Source organism: Bombina bombina, chromosome 4 (genome assembly GCF_027579735.1).
Source record: "Bombina bombina isolate aBomBom1 chromosome 4, aBomBom1.pri, whole genome shotgun sequence".
NCBI lineage: Eukaryota > Metazoa > Chordata > Amphibia > Anura > Bombinatoridae > Bombina > Bombina bombina.
The window spans coordinates 1,073,647,260-1,073,671,489 of NC_069502.1; the positions used below are offsets into that span (position 1 = coordinate 1,073,647,260).

A 24,230-nucleotide genomic window follows, 5' to 3' on the forward strand; every position below is an offset into this window, starting at 1 on the left:
GAGGTGTCTGAAGAAAATTAATCCCTTTAATGGGTAGTTTCCCTACAAGCAAGGATTGGGGCTATGATGTGTCCATGTAATCCTCTTTAGTAAGAGTTATGGTGGCTATTAGCTGTTGGTGGTTGGCAGGTTAGTCTTTGCTTTTCCTCCAACAATTTATACTGAAGGACTATAATTCTGACAGCTAAGATATACTTTAGTATTCACTAACCTCTTATCTGTATCATTTGTACTATTTGTAGAGATATATATATATATATATATATATATATATATATATATATATATATATATATTATGTAGCCCTCAGTTTACGCCGGGGTTAGGTTCCAGAAGGAATGGTTGTAAATCGAAACCGTTGTAAATTGAAACTCAGTTTATAATGTAAGTCAATGGGAAGTGAGGGAGTTAGGTTCCAGGTCCCTCTCAAAATTGACATAAGTAACACCTAATACATCATTTTTAAAGCTTTGAAATGAAGACTTTAAATGCGAAACAGCATTATTAACCTAATAAAATAGATTGTATCATCATCAAACTAAGTTTAATAAACAAAACATTTGCTAAACCGCACCTAATAAAACTAACACAGACTGTATCATCATCAATCTAAGTTTAATGAACAAAAACAAAATAATCACACAACAGACTGTATCATCATCAAACTAAGTTTAATGAAGAAAAACGTTTTTTTACTTGCATTTTTCTGCAGCTAAGGGAAGTGGCTGCTAGATCTTGTTCCTTTAAAAACGGCTCCATTGCTCAAGTCTGGTTATGTTAATTTCAGCCTGCCTTTGTTTAATCACACAACAGACTGTATCATCATCAAACTAAGTTTAATGAACAAAAACGTTTACTTGCCTTTTTCTGCAAACAGTTCTCTGCATTGAGTCTGCAGCTAAGGGAAGTGGCTGCTAGATCTTGTTCCTTTGAAAGCCGATCCATTGATCATGTCTGGCTTGCTTTTCTTTGCATGTGTTTGCTGCAACACAAGCGGACAGCTCCACCTACTGGCTATTTTAATGTATGCATGTGCTAATGCTTTCAATAGCAGTCAATGCTTTTCAACAGCAAAAAAAGGGCGTTATTCTGAAACGGCGCAAACTGAACAGTCGTAAACCGAGGGCCACCTGTATTTATATATAGTGTGATATATTGGTATCTAGATGTTTAGCAATAGGTTAGTATCTTGTGCTTGGAAATTGTTTTGGTCTTCCTAGTTTTAATAACAGCTGGATTATAGTCATTTCTGGTTCATCTTTTGAGCGCCCCCTAGTAGTTGACACAAACCTCTGTGTATCAACAGAAAATAATTTATGCTAACCCCTATATAGAAAACCAGGGTTGGTTACTCTGCTTTTCTTTCTCTTCAGGTCCCTGTCAGAGGTCGTCTGAGTCTGTCATACCTGAGATGCTGTACTTGCCTGGTAGCTGAACACCACAGGTAAGTGCTTTTCCCTTCTAGGTGAGAAGGCTCAGCACTCTAGGGGTTAAAATTCCTCATTTAATTTTAACAGTGGAATCTAGCGGGGTATATATCTATCTCTATTAGATAGAGAGAGATATGCAGAGATATAGATATATATCTCTCTTCATATTGGGGATATTTTTTTGGGCAGCAGAAGCAGAGTTTGGGGGTGTCCTAATGGCGGCTAAGTTCCCTCTTAGGGGGTCTGAGAATACAAGTAATATCCGGGGATCAGGATATTTTTATGGCCCATGAGCAGTTAGGGGTTTAAGGCTCCTGCTCGCCTTAGAGCACGTCCTTTTCTCTCAGCGGAAGGTATCTGGGGCATCTTTTATTATATTTGGGAAACTTTGAACTACTTTGGGGTTAATTGCTTTTTCCTTTACTGTTAAAGCTCTGAGGCACCGGTTACTGGTAGAGGTTTTACCTTTATTGATCCAGAGAAGGTTTTTTAGTTGTGATAACCCTTTTTTCATGCACATTAGCGGATACACGGCCGTATTCACTGCTAACTGCCACTTAACTTAGCCCACTGTCCTAATTACTCTAGATAAAGCTCACACCTAGGGGTTCTGAATATCCCGGGAGTGCACTGTAGCGTAAAGGGTTAAAGGGCCACTAAACCCAAAATCTTTCTTTCATGATTCAGATAGAGAATAGAAATTTAAACAACATTACAATTTACTTCCATTATTTGTTTTGCTTCATTTTTTAAATATCCTTCGTTGAAGAAAAAGTAATGCACATAGTGAGCCAATCACACAATGCTTCTATGTGCAGCAACCAATCAGCAGCTAGTGAGCATATCTAGATATGCTTTTCATCAAAGAATATCAAGAGAATAAAACCAATTAGATAACATAAGTAAATTAGAAAGATGTTTAAAATTGCATTCTCTTTCTAAATCATAAAAGAAAAAATGTGGGTGGCATGTCCCTTTAAACTCCCTGATCTTAGCTACAATTGCCTTATTCCCCTTATGAGAGGGGAGGACGATGGTTTCAAGGGCTTTGGTGTTGGTCTGAAACTAAGTTTGACGCCACATACCCCTTTAGAGCGGCAGCACCTTCAACTACTTAAGATGAGAGGAGGATTTACACACGCTGCATAGAGTGCGTACGCTGCATAAAGTGCGCATGTATCTATAAGAATTTAATTTTTTTCCCTTAGATGCGGCACCTCCGACTACATAAGCTGTGTGGAGGCTGCCGTAGGCTGTAGATCGGTTTCCGTTACCTTTGAGGAAACTGCTCCTGCTACAGAGTTTGTGGGTTTCTAAGAATTGGAACCCAGGTAAGCTCATGTCTCCTCATCTGGCATGTGCTTCTGATAAAGTCCTTCCTTTCGGTCTGGTCATGACTCCCCGTTTTTTCTTTCTCGCTACTAGATGGGAGTAAATGACCAGGAATCCCTGCTAAACAGAGCAAACTACTGTACTGATCTGACACAAGAAAAAAAGATAACACATAAAATAGCTTATATTGCTAAGATACACATACAGGTGGAAAAAACAACCAGCACTCAGACAAATAGTGCACTCCAGCAACAGAGTCGGATTTGTGCCAAAACGGACCTGTGGCGGGAACATTAACCCCACCGCCGCAAGACTCAAGCTCCAACCCGTAATACACCTTTGTATAAAAGGTCTAACGTGGCACAGTTCCAATAAACTAAATAGGGCTTGAGATACATTTTTTTATTATATTTTTTTTTTTTAATTATTATTAAGGTTGTATTCACAGAAAGAGAAAGCAAAATATTATGTTGAGTACATATTCAGAAACTTAATAATAAATGCCTCAATGGTTTACATCATTATTACAAACATATATAATATACATCCATAAAGTGTTTTATTACAAACATATATAATATACACCCACTATATTATCTTCTAGTCCCCCTTAAAAATAAGCAAAATGAATTACATAGCTAAACTGGCTGGAGCAGCTAACTCCACCTCTCTTATCAGTGTTTAGACACCGGCATTGTATTTCAACTGAGTTCACAGCTTCTAGGCATGCTTCTACAGATAATCCCTATTCATTTGTGCATTTTACCAAAAGAACAATAAACATAGATACAGCCATAAAAGGAATTGTGTGTGGGGTGGGGAAGAGTTAGAGCTTTACAATTCAGAAACTAAAAAGAGTTAATGGTGAGGCACTGCAGTATAAATTTGCAGGTGAAGTAATTAAAGTACATATTATATTATTTTGTCTCTATACCAACTTGTTTTATGTCCCTTTAAAAGCTGTGTATACTGTATTGCTTTTGCTTAGAGGGGAATTTCCTATAATCTGGTTAAGGTATAGGAAAGGCATTGTAAACCTCATTGCACAAGGAACATTTTCTATTTCTGCAGTTTATCTTTCTAGACAGTCTTTCAATTTGTAGGCCTTACTTTTGGCCTGACTACAGCTCCCAGGATCTTTCCAAAGGGGCTGGGGATTCTTTTAGCTATAGCCAGATCTCATGGAATTGCTGTGGCCTTGCTCCCAGTCGATATCTTGGCTCAGGACCCATCTTTCTTTGGCAAGATTTTGCTCTGACTCTGTTGTCCCTTCATTATCACGGAAAGATACGACTGGACGAGTTTCCTGGTTCCTCATATTCTCGGCCTTTTGGCTAAGATCAGGTGTAGTATCTGTGCTTAGTTTATTATCCGATACGTCCCCTATCTGGGGACCATATATTAAACAGATTTTTGGAACAGAGAGATGGAAGAAGAGCTTGCGCTGTCCATTCCAAAGAGTTTTTTTTTTTTGCCGACAATCATAAGATTGGTTTCCATGAGGATTTTCCTAACAGAATTGAGACAGTCTTATTTTCTGTCTTTCCTTTCAGTCCTCTGCACGCCAATCTGTAGCATTGTGCATGGAAGTAATTGACATGGTGGACTCCATGGACATTATTCCTGTTGCTCGCTCCCATCTGACACTTCTCCAACTAGGTTTGTTCAAACCTATCTCAGCGGATGGTCCTAGACAACCACACAAGAGAATCTCTCTCTTGGTGACTGACAGGATGATCTGGATTAGACGTGTTTTTTGAGTCCATTTTAGGAGAGTGTGACGATGGATGCCAGCGTCTCAGGCTGGAGAGTAGTTTGGGGTTTCTTAAGAGCTCTGGGACCCTAGTTACCGTAGGAGTCTGTCCTCCCTATATATTTTTTCTGGAATTGAGAGCAATCTACGCTCTGGTAGGTGGCCTTATCTGCGTTCTGCCTGATTTATCAGATTTGGAAACTTAACATCTGACTTTTTTTTCAATCAGGGTGGAACCAGATGTTCCCTAGCTATGAAGTAGGTTTCACACATCCTTCAGTGGGCAGAGTCCCACAATTACCATTTTTGGCTTCTTCCCAGGGTCATAGCCAGCTTCACTCTTGTGCGGGCTTTTGTCATCCTAATTGCTCCAGCTTGGCCTTGCAGGTCTTGGTTTGTAGATATGGTGCAGATGTCGGCCTCCCTTCTGGGGAGGTTGCCGTTGAGGAAGGACCTTCTGTTTTAGGGTCGTTTTCTCTTTCTAATCTAGATTCTCTGAGAGTGAACGCTTAGTCCTGTCTAAAAGGGGTTTTAACTTTTTAGACAGTTCATTGTCTCTCTATTCTAGTCTCCTTAGTCAGTGACTCGCTGGATGTATCATAGGGTCTGGAACACCTATCTGATTGTATTTCCTTCCTTTTGCCCTAAAGGAATGTTTGTTTCACAACCTGGATGTGGTTAGTGCACTTGAGTTCTATCTCCAGGTTACCAGGAATTTAAACCATCTTCTTCCTTGGTTGCTCAGGTAGGTGCAAGGGTCAAATGGCCACTTCAACTATTCTTTCTTTTTGGTCGAGGAGTATCGTCGTTTGGCCTATGAGGAAGTTGGACAGCAGCCTCCTGAGAGGTTGACGGCTCCTCTACTTGTGCTTTTTCTTCTGGACTTTTGGGAACAAAGTTTCCATGAAACAAATCTATAAGACCCCTTGGTCCTATGTGCATATCGTTTCGAAAATTTTATAATTTGATTTTTTTGGCCTCATCTGAGGATTCTTTTGGGAGAAAATTATTCAAGCGGTCGTGCCCTCAGTTTAGGTCCTCCTGTCTTGTTTCTCCCTCCCTTTTCATTCTATGCCCTCTAGCTTTGGGTATTGGTTCCCACTAGTAATCAGAATGCATTTGTAGACTCTCCATGCCATTGGAAAGAAAACTAAATTATGCTTACCTGATTCTTTTCTTTCCTGGCATGGAGAGTCCACGACCCGCCCTTGTCTAAATTCAAGACGCCTTATTATTTTCTTACATTCAGGCACCTCATATTCCTGGGTGTTCCTCTCCTCTTTCCGTATTACCTCGGCTTAATGACTGGGGATTATGGAAAGTGGAAGGGATACTTATAGCTTTGCTGGGGTGTTCTTTGCCTCCTCTTGGTGGCCAGGAGTTGGATTCCCACTAGTAATTAGAATGGATTTGTGGACTCTGTATGCCAGGAAAGAAAATAATTTATCAGATAAGCATAAATTTTGTTTTTAAACAACTTTCCAATTCACTTATCAAATTTGCTTTGTTTTCTTGGTATTCTTAGTTAAAAGCTAAACCAAGGTAGGCTCATATGCTAATTTCTAAGCCCTTGAAGGCTGCCTCTTAGCTCAGTGCATTTGAGTTTTTCACAACTAGAGGTCATTAGTTCATGTGATTCATATAGATAACATTGTGCTCATGCCCGTGGAGTTACTTATAAGAGGGCACTGATTGGCTAAAAAGAGGCTTGGATACATGGTAATCACAGAGGTAAAAAGTGTATTAAAATAACAGTTTTGGTTACGCAAAACTGGGGAATGGGTAATATCTATGTTTTTTAAACAATAACAATTTTGGTTTAGATGGTTCCTTCAAGATCAGTACAGTGCCGCAATACCAAACAATTCTTCTCTGAACACGGCAACCCCCATTGGGAGAAAGATCAATTTGTTAGTACACCCAAATGCAATTTTATTTTATTGCCTTGTTTGATGCGTTTTCTTTCTTCCCTCAACTTTTTTTGTGTGTACATTTTATACATTGGAAAAATGATTGTCTTTTTGCAAGAGTTCATCTGAGTGTTTCACACTTGGGGCCAGATGCTCAAAAGAGAAATTGCACAATCTTAGTGTGTTTTTTTTATATTGTCATGTAGGTGTCTCCTTCACATCCAAAACCATGCATTACTAGATAAGCTGCCAAGCTAACATTTGCCTTTATAAAATTCGTTGAGGGACCTCACACTGGTGGAGAGATTTAGATAATCAGGTCCTTTAGTTCTGAAATGTAAAAGGGACACAAACCCCAATTTATTTATTTTTTTATGATTCAGATAGAGCATGCAATTTTAAGCAACTTTCTCATTTACTCCTATTTTTCTTCGTTCTCTTGCTATCTTTATTTCAAAAAAGCAGGATTGTAAGCTTAGGAGCCGGCCCATTTTTGTTTCAGCACCTGGGTAGCGCTTGCTGATTGGTGACCAAATGTCACCAATAAGCAAGCACTATTCAGGTGATGAACCAAAAATGGCCCGGCTCCTAAGCTTTATATTACTGCTTTTTCAAATAAAGATAGCAAGAGAACAAAGAAAAATGTAATGGGAGTAAATTAGAACGTTTCTTAAAATTGCTCTGATTCATAAAAGAAACATTTTGGATTTTGTGCCCCTTTAAGGCATCTTCTTTACTATACGACATCTAATACATGTATGTATTCATTTTCCTTATCCTGGCAGCGGTTTCTTCTTCAACTGAAAGCCTTTTTTCTCAGCAAGGATCTACTGAGAAATCATCCTAGTCCTCAACTCTGTATGCTTCTCAAACATTTTCTAGTGTTTGCTCAGGAATGTTACTGTTGTGATGGCTATTTTTAATTTGTCCGATAAAGGATACATTTAGGTGTTTAAGATGTTGACATTTAGATGGGAACATTTGTGGCAGTGTACTAGCAGCAAAAACCGCATAAAGGAGCTGTCTGCTATATGGAAATTAGGAACATAGCAAATTAAAAAGATCTCTTGCTGGAGTAGAGTTCTTTCAGGGAAAGAAGTGTCCCGATCTCAATACTACTGACAAAGTGGCATAAAACAGTAAAAGTATACAGTTTACATGGCATTACTTATTTGCAGAAACTAATAAGATGCACCAAGTGTATGAAGGACATTAAAAACATTTGTTCTGTGACTAGGATTTTCCGTAATGAGTTTCTGCATGGTGAGATGGCTGGAAGCTATACAGGCATATTCTGCACCAGTCCTCAGACTATCTAAAAATCTAGACTGAAGGTGGGTCCTAACGCATGTGAGTTGAATTCTGTAAAAAAAAAAAAAAAAAAAAGCAATGGTGGAAGGATCCACCAACCCCCTCAAAAAAGGGAGGTATGCTTTTATGGTGAGCTTCAAAGAGTTAAATAGAGGTCAGCACAAAAAACTGCATTTCTTTTACTGTGGTGGAGACTTTTTTGCAAGATTTATTTTTGTCAGACATAAGTATTACTTAAAGGGATACTAAACCCAATTTCTCCAACATAGGTGTGTCCGGTCCACGGCGTCATCCTTACTTGTGGGATATTCTCTTCCCCAACAGGAAATGGCAAAGAGCCCAGCAAAGCTGGTCACATGATCCCTCCTAGGCTCCGCCTACCCCAGTCATTCTCTTTGCCGTTGTACAGGCAACATCTCCACGGAGATGGCTTAGAGTTTTTTAGTGTTTAACTGTAGTTTTTCATTATTCAATCAAGAGTTTGTTATTTTCAAATAGTGCTGGTACGTACTATTTACTCAGAAACAGAAAAGAGATGAAGAATTCTGTTTGTATGAGGAAAATGATTTTAGCAACCGTAACTAAAATCCATGGCTGTTCCACACAGGACTGTTGAGAGCAATTAACTTCAGTTGGGGGAACAGTTTGCAGTCCTTTGCTGCTTGAGGTATGACACATTCTAACAAGACGATGTAATGCTGGAAGCTGTCATTTTCCCTATGGGATCCGGTAAGCCATGTTTATTACGATTGTAAATAAGGGCTTCACAAGGGCTTATTTAGACTGTAGACTTTTTTTGGGCTAAATCGATTGATTTTAACACTTATTTAGCCTTGAGGAATCATTTATTCTGGGTATTTTGATATAATAATATCGGCAGGCACTGTTTTAGACACCTTATTCTTTAGGGGCTTTCCCAAAGCATAGGCAGAGTCTCATTTTCGCGCCGGTGTTGCGCACTTGTTTTTGAGAGGCATGGCATGCAGTCGCATGTGAGAGGAGCTCTGATACTTATAAAAGACTTCTGAAGGCGTCATTTGGTATCGTATTCCCCTTTGGGTTTGGTTGGGTCTCAGCAAAGCAGATACCAGGGACTGTAAAGGGGTTAAAGCTTAAAACGGCTCCGGTTCCGTTATTTTAAGGGTTAAAGCTTCCAAAATTGGTGTGCAATATTTTCAAGGCTTTAAGACACTGTGGTGAAAGTTTGGTGAATTTTGAACAATTCCTTCATGTTTTTTCGCAATTGCAGTAATAAAGTGTGTTCAGTTTAAAATTTAAAGTGACAGTAACGGTTTTATTTTAAAACGTTTTTTGTACTTTCTTATCAAGTTTATGCCTGTTTAACATGTCTGAACTACCAGATAGACTGTGTTCTGAATGTGGGGAAGCCAGAATTCCTATTCATTTAAATACATGTGATTTATGTGATAATGACAATGATGCCCAAGATGATTCCTCAAGTGAGGGGAGTAAGCATGGTACTGCATCATTCCCTCCTTCGTCTACACGAGTCTTGCCCACTCAGGAGGCCCCTAGTACATCTAGCGCGCCAATACTCCTTACTATGCAACAATTAACGGCTGTAATGGATAATTCTGTCAAAAACATTTTAGCCAAAATGAACCCTTGTCAGCGTAAGCGTGGATGCTCTGTTTTAGTTACTGAAGAGCATGACGACGCTGATATTAATATCTCTGAAGGGCCCCTAACCCAATCTGAGGGGGCCAGGGAGGTTTTGTCTGAGGGAGAAATTACTGATTTAGGGAACATTTCTCAGCAGGCTGAATCTGATGTGATTACATTTAAATTTAAATTGGAACATCTCCGCATTTTGCTTAAGGAGGTATTATCCACTCTGGATGATTGTGAAAATTTGGTCATCCCAGAGAAACTATGTAAAATGGACAAGTTCCTAGAGGTGCCGGGGCTCCCAGAAGCTTTTCCTATACCCAAGCGGGTGGCGGACATTGTTAATAAAGAATGGGAAAGGCCCGGTATTCCTTTCGTCCCTCCCCCCATATTTAAAAAATTGTTTCCTATGGTCGACCCCAGAAAGGACTTCTGGCAGTCAGTCCCCAAGGTCGAGGGAGCGGTTTCTACTTTAAACAAACGCACCACTATTCCCATAGGGGATAGTTGTGCTTTCAAAGATCCTATGGATAAAAAATTAGAAGGTTTGCTTAAAAAGATGTTTGTTCAGCAGGGTTACCTTCTACAACCCATTTCATGCATTGTCCCTGTCACTACAGCCGCATATTTCTGGTTTGATGAACTGATTAAGGTGCTCGATAGTGACTCTCCTCCTTATGAGGAGATTATGGACAGAATCAATGCTCTCAAATTGGCTAATTCTTTCACTCTAGACGCCTCTTTGCAATTGGCTAAGTTAGCGGCTAAGAATTCTGGGTTTGCTATTGTGGCGCGCAGAGCGCTTTGGTTGAAATCTTGGTCGGCTGATGCGTCTTCCAAGAACAAGCTACTAAACATTCCTTTCAAGGGGAAAACGCTGTTTGGTCCTGACTTGAAAGAGATTATCTCTGATATCACTGGGGGTAAGGGCCACGCCCTTCCTCAGGATCGGCCTTTCAAGGCAAAAGATAGACCTAATTTTCGTCCCTTTCGTAAAAACGGACCAGCCCAAGGTGCTACGTCCTCTAAGCAAGAGGGTAATACTTCTCAGGCCAAGCCAGCTTGGAGACCAATGCAAGGCTGGAACAAGGGAAAGCAGGCCAAGAAACCTGCCACTGCTACCAAGACAGCATGAAATATTGGCCCCCGATCCGGGACCGGATCTGGTGGGGGGCAGACTCTCTCTCTTCGCTCAGGCTTGGGCAAGAGATGTTCTGGATCCTTGGGCGCTAGAAATAGTCTCCCAGGGTTATCTTCTGGAATTCAAGGGACTTCCCCCAAGGGGGAGGTTCCACAGGTCTCAGTTGTCTTCAGACCACATAAAAAGACAGGCGTTCTTACATTGTGTAGAAGACCTGTTAAAAATGGGAGTGATTCATCCTGTTCCATTAAGAGAACAAGGGATGGGGTTCTACTCCAATCTGTTCATAGTTCCCAAAAAAGAGGGAACGTTCAGACCAATCCTAGATCTCAAGATCTTAAACAAATTTCTCAAAGTCCCATCGTTCAAGATTGAAACCATTCGAACTATCCTTCCTTCCATCCAGGAAGGTCAATTCATGACCACGGTGGATTTAAAGGATGCGTATCTACATATTCCTATCCACAAGGAACATCATCGGTTCCTAAGGTTTGCATTCCTGGACAAACATTACCAGTTCGTGGCGCTTCCTTTCGGATTAGCCACTGCTCCAAGGATTTTCACAAAGGTACTAGGGTCCCTTCTAGCGGTGCTAAGACCAAGGGGCATTGCAGTAGTACCCTACCTGGACGACATTCTGATTCAAGCGTCGTCCCTCCCTCGAGCAAAGGCTCACACGGACATCGTCCTGGCCTTTCTCAGATCTCACGGCTGGAAAGTGAACGTGGAAAAGAGTTCTCTATCCCCGTCAACAAGGGTTCCCTTCTTGGGAACAATTATAGATTCCTCAGAAATGAGGATTTTTCTAACAGAGGCCAGAATAACAAAGCTTCTGGACTCTTGTCGGATACTTCATTCCGTTCCTCTTCCTTCCGTAGCTCAGTGCATGGAAGTGATCGGGTTGATGGTAGCGGCAATGGACATAGTTCCTTTTGCGCGCATTCATCTAAGACCATTACAACTGTGCATGCTCAGTCAGTGGAATGGGGACTATACAGACTTGTCTCCAAAGATACAAGTAAATCAGAGGACCAGAGACTCACTCCGTTGGTGGCTGTCCCTGGACAACCTGTCACAAGGGATGACATTCCGCAGACCAGAGTGGGTCATTGTCACGACCGACGCCAGTCTGACGGGCTGGGGCGCGGTCTGGGGATCCCTGAAAGCTCAGGGTCTTTGGTCTCGGGAAGAATCTCTTCTACCGATAAATATTCTGGAACTGAGAGCGATATTCAATGCTCTCAAGGCTTGGCCTCAGCTAGCGAGGACCAAGTTCATACGGTTTCAATCAGACAACATGACGACTGTTGCGTACATCAACCATCAGGGGGGAACAAGGAGTTCCCTAGCGATGGAGGAAGTGACCAAGATTATTCTATGGGCGGAGTCTCACTCCTGCCACCTGTCTGCTATCCACATCCCGGGAGTGGAAAATTGGGAAGCGGACTTTCTGAGTCGTCAGACATTGCATCCGGGGGAGTGGGAACTCCATCCGGAAATCTTTGCCCTAGTCACTCAGCTGTGGGGCATTCCAGACATGGATCTAATGGCCTCTCGTCAGAACTTCAAAGTTCCCTGTTACGGGTCCAGATCCAGGGATCCCAAGGCGGCTCTAGTGGATGCACTAGTAGCACCTTGGACCTTCAAACTAGCTTATGTGTTTCCGCCGTTTCCTCTCATTCCCAGGCTGGTAGCCAGGATCAATCAGGAGAGGGCGTCGGTGATCTTGATAGCTCCTGCGTGGCCACGCAGGACTTGGTATGCAGATCTGGTGAATATGTCATCGGCTCCACCTTGGAAGCTACCTTTGAGACGAGACCTTCTTGTTCAGGGTCCGTTCGAACATCCGAATCTGGTTTCACTCCAGCTGACTGCCTGGAGATTGAACGCTTGATTTTATCGAAGCGAGGTTTCTCAGATTCTGTTATCGATACTCTTGTTCAGGCCAGAAAGCCTGTAACTAGAAAGATTTACCACAAAATTTGGAAAAAATATATCTGTTGGTGTGAATCTAAAGGATTCCCTTGGGACAAGGTTAAGATTCCTAGGATTCTATCCTTCCTTCAAGAAGGATTGGAAAAAGGATTATCGGCAAGTTCCCTGAAGGGACAGATTTCTGCCTTGTCGGTGTTACTTCACAAAAAGCTGGCAGCTGTGCCAGATGTTCAAGCCTTTGTTCAGGCTTTGGTTAGAATTAAGCCTGTTTACAAACCTTTGACTCCTCCTTGGAGTCTCAATTTAGTTCTTTCAGTTCTTCAGGGGGTTCCGTTTGAACCCTTACATTCCGTTGATATTAAGTTATTATCTTGGAAAGTTTTGTTTTTAGTTGCAATTTCTTCTGCTAGAAGAGTTTCAGAATTATCTGCTCTGCAGTGTTCCCCTCCTTATCTGGTGTTCCATGCAGATAAGGTGGTTTTACGTACTAAACCTGGTTTTCTTCCGAAAGTTGTTTCTAACAAAAACATTAACCAGGAGATTATCGTGCCTTCTCTGTGTCCGAAACCAGTTTCAAAGAAGGAACGTTTGTTGCACAATTTGGATGTTGTTCGCGCTCTAAAATTCTATTTAGATGCTACAAAGGATTTTAGACAAACATCTTCCTTGTTTGTTGTTTATTCAGGTAAAAGGAGAGGTCAAAAAGCAACTTCTACCTCTCTCTCTTTTTGGATTAAAAGCATCATCAGATTGGCTTACGAGACTGCCGGACGGCAGCCTCCCGAAAGAATCACAGCTCATTCCACTAGGGCTGTGGCTTCCACATGGGCCTTCAAGAACGAGGCTTCTGTTGATCAGATATGTAGGGCAGCGACTTGGTCTTCACTGCACACTTTTACCAAATTTTACAAGTTTGATACTTTTGCTTCTTCTGAGGCTATTTTTGGGAGAAAGGTTTTGCAAGCCGTGGTGCCTTCCATTTAGGTGACCTGATTTGCTCCCTCCCTTCATCCGTGTCCTAAAGCTTTGGTATTGGTTCTTACAAGTAAGGATGACGCCGTGGACCGGACACACCTATGTTGGAGAAAACAGAATTTATGTTTACCTGATAAATTTCTTTCTCCAACGGTGTGTGCGGTCCACGGCCCGCCCTGGTTTTTTTAATCAGGTCTGATAATTTATTTTCTTTAACTACAGTCACCACGGTACCATATGGTTTCTCCTATGCTAATATTCCTCCTTAACGTCGGTCGAATGACTGGGGTAGGCGGAGCCTAGGAGGGATCATGTGACCAGCTTTGCTGGGCTCTTTGCCATTTCCTGTTGGGGAAGAGAATATCCCACAAGTAAGGATGACGCCGTGGACCGGACACACCGTTGGAGAAAGAAATTTATCAGGTAAACATAAATTCTGTTTTTTTTCTTTCATGATTCTGATAGAGCATACAATTTTAAGGAACTTTTAGAATTTACTCCAATTATCAATTTCTCTTGTAAAGGTGTATCCAGTCCACGGATTCATCCATTACTTGTGGGATATTCTCCTTCCCAACAGGAAGCTGCAAGAGGACACCCACAGCAGAGCTGTCTATATAGCTCCTCCCCTAACTGCTACCCCCAGTCATTCTCTTGCAGTTTTCAATAAGAAAGGAAGTATCAAGAGAGATGTGGTGAATTAGTGTAGTTTTTTTACCTTCAATCAAAAGTTTATTTTTAAACGGTACCGGCGTTGTGCTGTTTTTACTCTCAGGCAGAAATTGGAAGAAGAATTCTGCCTGGAGGTTTGATGATCTTAGCGGTTTGTAACTAAGGTCCATTACTTTTCTCACACATAACTGAAGAGTATGGAAAGAAAACTTCAGTTGGGGGGACGGTCTGCCGATTGCCTGCTTTGAGGTATGTTCAATATATTTTTTTCTAGAGAGATAAGGTCTAGAAAATGCGGACAGTGCCTGGTATATTTAAAGTAAGCCTGGTACAGTGATTTAACAGCAACTGGGATCAAAACGTTTGCATGTTTTAGAGTAAAAACGTTTTTTCTCTGAGGGTGATAAATCTTTATTTTGGGGCCTAGTTTTCCACATGGCTTGTTAAATCACTCCTAAAAAAGGCCCCCTGACTTTCAGTACATGGTGGGAGGGGCCTATTTTCACGCAGTTAATCTTCAGACTGAGACATACAGCTTCCCTAAAGGAGTCCTCTGGCATCTAGGACTACTATTGAGGGTGTTTTTTTCCTGCAAAAAGGGCCAAACAGACTAATTTTCGTTCCTTTCGGAACTTCAAGAATGGTGCAGCTTCAACTTCCTCTACTACAAAACAAGACGGAAATTCTGCCCAGTCCAAGTCTGGAGACCTAACCAGGCTTGGAGCAAGGGAAAGCAGGCCAAAAAACCTGCTGCTGCCTCTAAGACAGCATGAAGGAGTAGCCCCCGATCCGGGACCGGATCTAGTTGGGGGCAGACTTTCTCTCTTCGCCCAGGCTTGGGCAAGAGACGTCCAGGATCCCTGGGCTCTGGAGATGGTTTCCCAGGGATATCTTCTGGATTTCAAAGCCTCATCTCCAAAAGGGAGATTCCATCTCTCAAAATTATCTGCAAACCAGATAAAGAGAGAGGCATTCTTACGTTATGTTCAAGACCTTCTGGTCATGGGAGTGATCCACCCAGTTCCAAGGGAGGAACAGGGGCAAGGATTCTATTCAAATCTGTTTATAGTTCCCAAAAAAGAGGGAACTTTCAGACCAATCTTGGATCTCAAGATCCTAAACAAATTTCTCAGGGTCCCATCCTTCAAGATGGAGACTATTCGAACCATCCAACCTTTGATCCAGGAGGGTCAATATATGACTACCATGGACTTAAAGGATGCTTATCTCCACATTCCGATACACAGAGATCATCAACGGTTTCTCAGGTTTGCCTTCCTAGACAGGCATTACCAGTATGTGGCTCTTCCCTTCAGGTTATCCACGGCACCAAGAATCTTTACAAAGGTTCTAGGGTCCCTACTGGCGGCTCTAAGGCCACGGGGCATAGTGGTGGCCCCTTACCTAGACGACTTTCTAATACAGGCTTCGACTTTTCAAATCACCAAGTCCCATACGGACATTGTTCTGGCCTTTCTGAGGTCTCACGGGTGGAAGGTGAACGAAGAAAAGCATTTTCTCTCACAAGAGTTTCCTTCCTAGGAACTCTGATAGATTGAGTAGAAATGAAGATCTTTCTGACAGAGGTCAGGTTGTCAAAGCTTCTAACTTCCTGCCTTGCTCTTTATTCCACTTCTCAGCCGTCAGTGGCTCAGTGTATGGAAGTAATCGGCTTAATGGTAGCGGCAATGGACAAAGTTCCATTTGCCCGCCTACATCTCAGACCACTGCAACTTTGCATGCTCAATCAGTGGAATGGGGATTACACAGATTTCTCCCCTCTGCTAAATCTGGATCAAGAGACCAGAGATTCTCTTCTCTGGTGGCTATCTCGGGTCCATCTGTCCAGGGGAATGAGCTTCCGCAGGCCAGAATGGACTATAGTGACGACAGATGCCAGCCTTCTGGGCTGGGGCGCAGTCTGGAACTCCCTGAAGGCTCAGGGTTCGTGGACTCAGGAGGAAGCCCTCCTTCCGATAAACATTCTGGAACTAAGAGCGATATTCAATGCTCTTCAGGCTTGGCCTCAGCTAGCTGCGGTCAGGTTCATCAGATTTCAGTCGGACAACATCACGACTGTAGCCTATATCAACCATCAGGGGGGTACAAAGAGCCCCCTGGCGATGTTGGAGGTTTCAAAGATAATTCTATGGGCAGAGGTTCACTCTTGCCATCTCTCAGCTATCCATATCTCAGGAGTAGAGAACTGGGAGGCAGATTTTTTAAGTCGGCAGACTTTTCATCCGGGGGAGTGGGAACTCCATTCGGAGGTATTTGCCCAGTTGATTCATCTATGGGGCAAACCAGAACTGGATCTCATGGCGTCTCGTCAGAACGCCAAGCTTCCTTGTTACGGGTCCAGGTCCAGGGATCCCAAGGCAGCGCTGATAGATGCTCTAGCAGCGCTCTGGTCCTTCAGCCTGGCTTATGTGTTTCCACTGTTTCCTCTGCTCCCTCGTCTGATTGCCAAGATCAAGCAGGAGAGATGCAGATCTGGTGGACATGTCATCCTTTCCACCATGGACTCTGCCGCTGAGACAGGACCTTCTACTTCAAGGTCCTTTCAAACATCCAAATCTAATTTCTCTGCGTCTGACTGCTTAGAGATTGAACGCTTGATTCCGAGTCGGTCATTGATATCTTAATTCAGGCTCGAAAGCCTGTCACCAGGAAAATCTATCATAAGATATGATGTAAATATCTTCATTGGTGTGAATTCAAGGGTTACTCATGGAGTGAAGTCAGGATTCCTAGAATATTATCTTTTCTCCAGGAGGGATTGGAGAAAGGATTGTCTGCTAGTTCCTTAAAGGGACAGATCTCTGCTCTGTCTATTCTTTTGCACAAGCATCTGGTTGAGGTTCCAGACATTCAGGCGTTTTGTCAGGCTTTAGTTAGAATTAAGCCTGTGTTTAAACCTGTTGCTCCGCCATGGAGTTTAAATTTAGTTCTTAAGGTTCTTCAAGGGGTTCCGTTTGAACCTCTGCATTCCATAGATATTAAACTTTTATCTTGGAAAGTTCTGTTTCTAGTAGCTATCTCCTCGGCTCGAAGAGTTTCTGAGTTATCTGCTTTACAGTGTGATTCCCCTTATCTGATTTTCCATGCAGATAAGGTAGTTTTGCGTACCAAACCTGGGTTTCTTCCTAAGGTAGTATCTAATAAGAACATCAATCAGGAGATTGTTTTTCCTTCATTATGTCCTAATCCTTCATCAAAGAAGGAACGTCTTTTACACAATCTTGATGTGGTTCGTGCTTTAAAGTTTTATTTACAAGCTACGAAGGATTTTCGTCAAACATCTGCTTTGTTTGTTGTCTACTCTGGACAGAGGAGAGGCCAAAAGGCTTCTGCAACTTCTCTATCTTTTTGGCTAAGAAGTATAATACGCTTAGCTTATGAGACTGCTGGTCAGCAGCCTCCTGAAAGAATTACAGCTCATTCCACTAGAGCGGTAGCTTCCACATGGGCTTTTAAAAATGAGGCCTCTGTTGAACAGATTTGTAAGGCAGCGACTTGGTCTTCGCTTCATACCTTTTCTAAATTCTACAAATTCGATACTTTTGTTTCTTCGGAGGCTATTTTTGGGAGAAAGGTCTTACAGGCAGTGGTGCCTTCCGTTTAAGGGCCTGCCTTGTCCCTCCCTTCATCCGTGTCCTAAAGCTTTGGTATTGGTATCCCACAAGTAATGGATGAACCCGTGGACTGGATACACCTTTACAAGAGAAAACAAAATTTATGCTTACCTGATAAATTTATTTCTCTTGTGGTGTATCCAGTCCACGGCCCGCCCTGTCATTTTTAGGCAGCTGTTTTTTATTTTTAACTACAGTCACCACTGCACCCTATAGTTTCTCCTTTTTTTCTTGCTTGTCTTTGGTCGAATGACTGGGGGGTGGCAGTTAGGGGAGGAGCTATATAGACAGCTCTGCTGTGGGTGTCCTCTTGCAGCTTCCTGTTGGGAAGGAGAATATCCCACAAGTAATGGATGAACCCGTGGACTGGATACACCACAAGAGAAATACATTTATCAGGTAAGCATAAATTTTGTTTTTTCCTAGTTCTCTTGCTATCTATTTAAAAAGCATGAATTTAAAGCTTAGGCGCTGGCCCATTTTTGGTTCAGAACCTGGGTTTATGCTTGCTTATTGGTGGCTTAATGTAGCCACCAATAAGCAAGTGCTATCCAGGGTGCTGAACCTAATAGTCTTGCTCCTAAGCTTTACATTCCTGCTTTTTTTTAAATAAAGATACCAAGAGAACGAATAATAGGAGTAAATTAGAAAGTTGCTTAAAACTGCTGCTCTATCTGAATCATTAAAGGAAAAATTTTGGTTTAGTGTCCCTTCAAAAAAAAATTGTTAGGCTATTACTCTTAACTTAACATTCCTTTTATCATTTGCTTCTTGAAGAATCTGATTTGACCTTATTTTACTTAAAGGGACATGAAACCCAACATTTTTCTTTTACAATTCAGATAGAGCATACGATTTTAAACAACTTTACAATTTACTTATAATATCAGAGCTGCTTCATTCTCTTGCTATATTGTAAAAAAAGCATACCCTCAGGAGTTGTGAGCTAGCTGCTGATTGGTGGCTACATGTACAGTATATGCCTAACTCCCAGTTGTGCATTGCAGCTCCTTCAATAAAGGATACCAAGAGAATGAAGCAAAAATGAAAACAGAAGTAAATTAAAAAGTTGTTTATAAATGTATTTTCTATCTGTATCATAAAAGAAAAACGGCCATGTTCCTTTAAGCAGCATTTGGTTTTCTTCCCAATGTATATGTATGGTACTACTTGCTTTAACTTTAAAATGTTGTTGTGTTTGATACATCAGAGGTTGTCAGTCCCTACCTTTTTGGTAGAAGTAAAAATATCCATTACAGTTTTGTGAACTGATTATCTTGCAAGGCTGGTTCTAAACTGTTGGTTTGCTAAATACTTTGTCATACACTGTTTACAGCTTTGTTGAGGTCTTGATTAGTGTGATTGCTATATGAAACCAAGAAAGAAAAATAAATCTTGCCTGTTGTAATTTGCCTTTTCTTGGTGACAAATCTTTCAAGTATGCCATCTCTTGTATGTCTAAATACAGTAGAATTAGATAATTAACAAGATAATTAAGACAATGCAGTAACATTTTTTCTTCTACAAGATACGAGTCCACGGATTTCATCCTTGCTTGTGGGATATTAACCTCCTGCTAACAGGAAGTGGCAAAGAGCACCACAGCAGAGCTGTATATATAGCTCCTCCCTTCCCTCCACCTCCAGTCATTCTTTTTGCCTGTGTTAGTACTAGGAAGAGGTAAAGTGAGGTGTTAGTTTTAGATTCTTCAATCAAGAAGTTTTTTATTTTAAATGGTACCGGTGAGTACTATTTTCCTCAGGGAGATATGGAATGAAGATTTCTTCCCTGAGGTTGATCTTAGCAGATGTAACTAAGATCCATTTTGGTTCCCACAGAGCTTCTGAAGGTAGTGCAAGAGAAATCTTCAGTGTGGAGAACGGTGTCATGCTACAAGCAGCATTGAGGTATGTTCAGTCTTTTATTTCTGAGGAGACTTGGTATATCAGAACTGGCTGACATTTTTTCCCTGCAAGGGAAGGGGTAAGCAGTAGACCTGTATCACTGAGGGTGTTACTGAAATTCCTGTGTTTTATACATTTTGCTTTGACAAATCTGTATGGGGCTTGACAATGGGAGAGGCAGCTTGACATTTATAAGTTAGTCAGTAGGGCTGCAGTTTTTTGGTAAAAGACCTTAAGTACAGGGCACCACATGGCTTTATTTTTCAAACCGCTTCCCATGCGGTTAAACAGTCTGTTGAGACGACGTCCATGATGGGCGGGGCCTATTTTGCGAGCTCAGATGCACAGTTTACTCTGACTAAGAAGGCATAGACTATTGTGGCTACTATTAGTCTGTTCAACACGTCTGACATTGAGTAAACCAATTGTTCCATGTGTTTAGAAGCCATTGTGGAACCTCCTCTTAATTTGTTTACCTCTTGTACTGAAAGGTCCTTACAATGTAAAAAGCATATTTTAGGTAAAGAAAGTGTGCCTAAGGATGATTCTCAGTCTGAAGAGAATCAAGATATGCCATCTAATTCTCCCAAAGTGTAACAACCTTTGATGCCCAGACACGAGCGCCGCCGAGTTCCTCCAATGCGTCTAATTCTTTAACGCTGCAGGACATGGCTGCAGTTATGTCAACTACCCTTACAGAGGTATTATCTAAGTTACCAGTGTTACAGGGTAAACGTAGTAGGACAGGAAATAATGTGAATACTGAGTCCTCTGATGCTTTGTTGGCTATTTTCAATGTACCCTCACAGGGCTCTGAGTTGGGGGTCAGGGAATTGTTGTCTGACCCAGGAAGTATGTTACCTCAGACAGATTCGGACGTCATGTCCTTTAGATTTAAGCTTGAACACCTCCGCCTGTTACTTCGGGAGGTTTTAGTGACTCTGGATGACTGTGACCCTATCGTGATTCCACCAGAGAAATTGTGTAAAATGGACAAATATCTAGATGTACCTACTTACACTGATGTTTTTCCGGCTCCTAAAAGAATTTTGGAAATTATAAAGAAGGAATGGGACAGACCGGGTATACCGTTCTCTCCTCCTAAGTTCAAGAAAATGTATCCCATATCTGACACCATTCGGGACTCTTGGCAGACGGTCCATAAGGTGGAGGGAGCTATATCTACCCTGGCTAAGCGTACAACTATTCCTATTGAGGACAGTTGTGCTTTCAAAGACCCTATGGATAAGAAGTTAGAGGGTCTTCTAAAGAAATTATTTATTCATCAGGGTTTCCTTTTACAACCAACAGCTTGCATTGTTCCAGTTACTACTGCAGCAGCTTTTTGGTTTGATCCTCTAGAAGAGTCTCTGAAGGTTGAGACGCCTTTAGAAGACATTTTAGATAGAATTAGGGCTCTCAAGCCAGCTAATTCTTTATAATACAGATGCCGCCTTTCAAATTGCTAAGTTGGCGGCCAAAAATGCAGGATTTGCCGTTTTAGAGCGTTATGGCTAAAATCGTGGTCTGCTGATGTCATCTAAATCAAAGCTTTTAGCTATTCCTTTCAAGGGTAAGACCCTATTCGGGCCTGAGTTGAAGGAAATCATTTGACATTTCTGGAGGTAAAGGTCACGCTCTACCTCAGGATAAGTCTTTTAAGATGAGGGGTAAACAAAATAATTTTTGTTCCTTTCGAAATTTTAAAGGAGTACCCTCTGCTTCCTCTTCCTCCACAAAGCAGGAAGGGAATTTTACTCAGGCCAAGTCCGTCTGGAGACCCAACCAGGCTTGGTACAAGGGTAAGCAACCCAAGAAGCCAGCTGCTGCTACCAAGACAGCATGAAGGGGCGGCCCCCGATCCGGGACCGGATCTAGTAGGGGGCAGACTTTCTTTCTTTGCCTAGGCTTGGGCAAGAGATGTTCAGGACCCCTGGGCACTGGAAATCGTGACCCACGGGTATCAACTAGAATTCAAAAGTTTTCTCCCAAGAGGGAGACTTCTTATTTCACGATTGTCTGTAGACCAGATAAAAAGAGAGGCGTTCTTACATTGTGTAAAAGACCTCTCTACTATGGGAGTGATTCGTCCCAATCCAAGATTAGAACAGGGACAGGGATTTTACTCAAATCTTTTCAGGTTCCCAAAAAAGAGGGAACGTTGAGACCTATTTTAGACCTCAAGAGTCTAAACAAGTTTCTTAGAGTTCCATCCTTCAAGATGGAGACCATCCGAACAATTTTACCAATGATCCAGGAGGGTCAATATATGACTACCGTGGACTTGAAGGATGCATACCTTCATATTCCTATGCACATGGATCATCATCAGTTCCTAAGGTTTGCCTTCCTGGACAAACATTTTCAGTTTGTGGCTCTTCCCTTAGGGTTGGCCACAGCACCCAGGATCTTCACGAAGGTTCTTGGGTCCCTTCTGGTGGTTCTCAGGCCGCGGGGCTCTGTAGACATGAAAATATTTCTGACGGAGGTCAGAAAGTCAAGAATTCTAAATACATGCCGAGCCCTTCAGTCCAATCCTCTGCCATCAGTGGCTCAGTGTATGGAGGTAATTGGATTGATTGTGGCGGCAATGGACATCATTCCGTTTGCTCATTTTCATCTCAGACCTCTGCAACTGTGCATGCTCAGACAGTGGAATGGGGACTATGCAAATGTATCTCCTCTGATAAATCTGGATCAAGAGACCAGAGACTCTAATTTGGTGGTTGTCACCGGATCATTTGTCCCAGGGGACGTGTTTCCGCAGACCCTCGTGGGTGATAGTGACAACGGATGCCAGCCTACTGGGCTGGGGTGCAGTCTGGGATTCCCTGAAGGCTCAGGGTGTATGGACTCAGTTGGAGTCTCTACTTCCAATCAATATTCTAGAATTGAGAGCAATATTCAATGCGCTTCAGGCATGGCCTCAGTTGGCTTCGGCCAAATTCATCAGATTCCAGTCGGACAACATCACTACTGTGGCTTATATCAATCATGGGGGAACGAGGAGTTCATTAGCGATGACAGAAGTATCCAAGATAATTTGATGGGCGGAGACCCACTCTTATCTGTCAGCAATCTACATCCCAGGAGTAGACAACTGGGGAGCGGATTTTTTAAGCCGACAAGCCTTTCATCCGGGGGAATGGGAGCTCCAGCAGGAGGTATTTGCCCAACTGATTCTCCGATGGTGCAGACCGGAATTGGATCTGATGGCATCTCGACAGAATGCCAAGTTTCCAAGATACGGATCCTCAGGCCGAACTGATAGATGCCTTGGCAGTGTCCTGGTCATTCAGCCTAGCTTATGTGTTTACACCGTTTCCTCTCCTTCCCCGCGTGATTGCTCGGATCAAACAGGAGAGAGCTTCAGTAATTCTGATCGCGCCTGCGTAGCCACGCAGGACTTGGTATGCGGATCTGGTGGACATGTCCTCTCTGCCACCGTGGAAACTTCCATTGAGACAGGACCTTCTTATTCAAGGACCTTTCCAACATCCAAATCTAAATTCTCTGAAGCTGACTGCTTGGAGATTGAACGCTTGATTTTATCTAAGCGGGGATTCTCTGATTCGGTCATCGATACTTTGATACAGGCACGTAAGCCTGTCACTAGAAAGATCTATCATTAGATATGGCGTAAATATCTTTTTTGGTGTGAATCCAAGGGTTACTCATGGAGTAAAGTTAGGATTCTGTCTTTTCTCCAAGAAGGATTGGAGAAAGGGTTATCAGTGAGTTCCTTAAAGGGACAGATTACTGCTTTATCAATTTTGCTACACAAACGTTTGGCAGATGTTCAGTCTTTTTGTCAGGCTCTAACTAGAATTAAGCCTGTCTATAGACCAATTGCTCCACCCTGGAGTTTGAATTTAGTTCTTAGTGTTCTTCAAGGGGTTCCGTTTGAACTCATGCATTCCATAGATATTAAATTGTTATCTTGGAAAGTTTTGTTTTTGGTTGCTATTTCTTCTGCTTGTAGAGTTTGAGTTTTCAGCGTTACAATGTGACTCGTCTCGTCTTATCTTTCATTCTGATAAGGTGGTTTTATGTACCAAACCTGGATTCCTTCCTAAGGTTGTTTCAAATAAGAATATTAATCAGGAAATTGTTGTTCCTTTTTTATGTCCTAATCCTTCTTCTAAGAAGGAGCGTCTGTTACATAACTTGGACGTGGTCCGTGCCTTGAAGTTTTACTTGCAAGCGACTAAGGATTTCCGTCAATCATCTTCATTATTTTTTCTGGAAAGCATAGGGGTCAGAAAGCTACGGCTACCTCTTTCTTTTTGGCTGAAGAGTATCATCCGCCTGGCATATGAGTCTGCTGGACAGCAGCCTCCTGAAAGAATTACGGCTCATTCTACTAGGGCTGTGGGCTTCCACATGGGCTTTTAAAAACGATGCATCTGTGGAACAGATTTGCAAGGCTGCAACTTGGTCGTCTCTTCATACTTTTTCCAAATTTTCCAAATGTGATACTTTTGCTTCTTCTGAGGCTGGTTTTGGGAGAGAGGTTCTTCAAGCAGTGGTCCCTCCCGTTTCATCAGTGTCCTTTAGCTTTGGTATTGTATCCCACAAGTAAGGATGAAATCCGTGGACTCGT

General features: G+C 42.2%; 1 protein-coding gene and 1 non-coding gene across 2 annotated transcripts in view; both read left to right on the forward strand.

Annotated features, from left to right (window-relative positions):
• Positions 1-24,230, forward strand: part of FBXO11 (F-box protein 11) — a 379,957-nt gene that overhangs the window by 351,034 nt on the left and 4,693 nt on the right. The gene's annotated exons all lie outside the window — the stretch shown is intronic.
• LOC128658518 (U2 spliceosomal RNA) lies at positions 4,077-4,266 on the forward strand. The gene has a single exon (XR_008402206.1). It is a non-coding gene; the product is annotated as a U2 spliceosomal RNA (small nuclear RNA).